General features: G+C 47.9%; 1 protein-coding gene across 2 annotated transcripts in view; it reads left to right on the forward strand.

Moving 5' to 3' along the window:
• Window positions 1-3,052, forward strand: part of MRO (maestro) — an 18,988-nt gene that overhangs the window by 2,003 nt on the left and 13,933 nt on the right. Inside the window, exons 1-2 of one of the 2 annotated variants that reach the window (XM_003784703.2) lie at window positions 1,754-2,018; window positions 2,288-2,406. The gene's annotated coding sequence lies outside the window, so the exon portion shown is untranslated. Of the gene's footprint in view, window positions 1-1,753; window positions 2,019-2,287; window positions 2,407-3,052 lie in introns of those variants that run through there. The other variant, XM_023510265.1, reaches the window with a different exon arrangement.

Raw genomic sequence — 3,052 nt, forward strand, 5'->3', positions numbered from 1 at the left:
GCTAAATAATTACCCTTTTTTCTTTTTCTAGTTGTCTTAGCCCTTTTGTATTTGTGGCAATAAGGAAAATAGAATTGTTAAACTCTTAAATAATTATAGTATGTTATTGTAAGGACATCCTGTCATCAGTTTATTAATATATTGCAATCAAATTATCAAAGAACCTTTCCCTCTAATTCCCAGAACTACACTGGCTGTGGCCTCAGGCCACATAAGGAAAATTTTGGATTCCCATGGGCATCAGGTCTTGATTTGGGTTCTTCCCAAGTTTGTGCTGTGTCTGGGACTCTCTGCGGCCATTAGCTGTGTCCACATCCTTGGTGAGAAGCTCTGAACAGAGCTGAAGTCACACCACTGCAACCACCAGGAAGGCTCCAGGTGCCAATTCTGGTTCTGCCCATGATTCTTTTTAGAGTCTCATTCTGTCACCCTGAGTACCATGGTGTCATCATAGCTCACAGCAGCCTCAAACTTGTGGGCTTGAGCAATCACCTTGCCTCAGCCTCCAAAGCAGCTGGGACTACAGGCGCCCAAAATCATGCCCGGCTAGTTTTCTATTTTTAGTAGTGACAGAGTCTCACTCTTGCTCAGGTTGGTCTCAGACTCTTGACCTCCAGCAATCCACCTGCCTCTGCCTCCCAGAGTGCTAGGATTACCCTCTCATTTTCATGCCAACACACCACCATCCCTGCGGCTATCCCCAAGATGCAGACAAAGACGGGCATCTTTCTTCCTCCTCTCCAGAGCCAACCCTTCCCCAGCGCCTTTGACCTTCCCCTCCACCTCTATTTACTGCCACTACTCGGCACCACCCACATCTCAGGGCTCCATCTCAACTGCTGGCAAATATGCCCAGGCTTTATTCTATTTTCAAAAGCGGCCAAGAAAACCCAAATGCCTTTGCTTGACCTTTTCTAGTCTATTTATTGCTTTCCTTTTGCGGCAACAAGACGTCTCAATTTCCTCTTTCCTCATGGCCCCTTAGTTTTACAATCCAGCTTCCTCTCTCCCTCATTCTATTGAAATTGTGTCCTCCGAAGTCAACAGTGGTGCCCCCGAAGAGGATTTTTGTTTTAGTCTCGTTCTTCTCATTTCCGCAGAAGCATCGATTTTTTTCTTTCATCCTCCACTCTGATGTGGTTCTCGGGTTTATATTTGTCCACCTATTGCCTAATTGGCTTTTCCAAACTGATCCCTGCACAGCATCATGGTGAAGAGTCCAAGGTCTGACATTAGCCTGCCTGTGGTTGGATTCTAACCCTGCCACTAATTAACTGTGCGACCTTTGCAAAGGTAATCGCTCTGTGCCTCAGTTTCCCCAGCCTTAAAATAGGGACTGTAGCATTTACCTCAGGTTTGTTGTAAGAATTGAACAATAGTCTGTATAATATTTACATCAATATACAGCACATAGTTTTCATTAAACGCTATCAGCATAACAGTAAGCTCCTAGATCTCCGAAAACAACTTACCCCCCCTTTTGAGACATATTGCCCACATTAGCCAACACAAGGCTAGATAATAAATAGTTATTGATAAATAGGTTTATGTACATGATTGTAGAGCCCAGGAAAGAAGGAATGATGGGCGGAGCGAGGCTCCTAAATTCTGCTGGTGCTATGACACCCAAGTTTTCATATTTTGTTTCGTTTCTACCAATAAATCAGTTAAATTGTTGAGGGTTTAATTCACTTCTTTCTGGACTTACGGTGTTTGTTGAGCAGGAAGGGGGCGTCAATGGTTAAAGCTCTAGTTGTTGGTGCAATGATCAGTCACGAGGCTGCTTGGACAGGAGCCCAGCGTCCCACCCGCAGATTAAAGGCGCTCTAACAGGCCCATGCAGGGAAGGACGCCGCCCAGCTGCGGCTCCGCAGAGGCCGCCCGCATCCCGTCCACTGGGCGATGGCGCCATCTCGCGGCAGCAGTGGGAACGGGGCCGAGCAGGGCTGTTCCGCGCGGTGCCGGGGACAGCGGCCCTCTATGTAGAAAGTGTGGGCCACGCTGGACCGGAGGGAAGAGTAAGGACAGACCACGGCAAGGGGGCGAAGGAAAAACACCTCGGCACAGTGAAGGGAAGCAAAGGGCGCAAGTGATGCTTGGGCCCGCCTACAGCACCCTAGTCATGCCATTCCAGGAATTCCCTCCCCCACCCTAATACCCATAAACTTTGATCCCCTCCCTCCCCCTCTCCCAGCTCGGGTTTGATTCTCGTTTTCCAACACGCTGTGCTGACCTGTTATCCTGAGCAGACCCTGCTTCATCTTTAATAATTACTCTTCCTTGTTAGGAATTCCCAGCTGGGAGCATTTAGCCGCGTCATCACATTCGACTGCCACTCGGGAGAGCAGCTCGGGCTGCAGCGCCACCGCAGCGGTTCATCACGTGACGCCACCGCAGGAGCCACAGGTAAGGGACAGCGCGGGCCAGGGCGGCCCGGCCGCGTGGGGGAAGTCGGCGGGAGCAGCGCGAGTTGAACACCGAGGTTGCAGCCATCTAGCGGTGTTCTTTTCGTAAAACCAATGTGGTTAATGTTAACCATGAAGCCGATTTTTTTTTCACAAACTATGTTAATTGATTAATAGATGGGTTATAGATCATTGTATTGTCAGCAAAGAGCTTTAAGATGGGAAGGACGGAAGAGAAAATGTTGATGCTTGAAACTTAAGTGTCTCAGTGCATCTCCCTCCCGGCCCTGTCTGGGAGCTGAATGTAGACTTGTAAGGGGGTGATGAGAAGTTCAGCTCTGGGAGTCTTGAAATCCACTCTGCCACTGCTGTTGGATTTGGGGTGACCCGTCTAACATTCATTACGCTCGCTAAGCCCCATTTTGTCTTTCTCTAAAATGAGGACTGTTAAACCTACCTATGAAGGTCATTGTGAAGATTAAACGAAGTACTGTGAAAACGCCGTCCTGTGAGAGATTGATACTGGATTTTAGAGAGTTAATGAAGGAAGTAGGTTAAAGCAGAGAATCAAAATTCATGATACACACCTCAAATATTTTACCTTAAAATGTAAAATGTCTTGGCTCGGCGCCTATAGCTCAACCGGC

Source organism: Otolemur garnettii, unplaced genomic scaffold (genome assembly GCF_000181295.1).
Source record: "Otolemur garnettii isolate 467f Iridium unplaced genomic scaffold, OtoGar3 scaffold00012, whole genome shotgun sequence".
In the NCBI taxonomy this organism is placed as follows: Eukaryota; Metazoa; Chordata; class Mammalia; order Primates; family Galagidae; genus Otolemur; species Otolemur garnettii.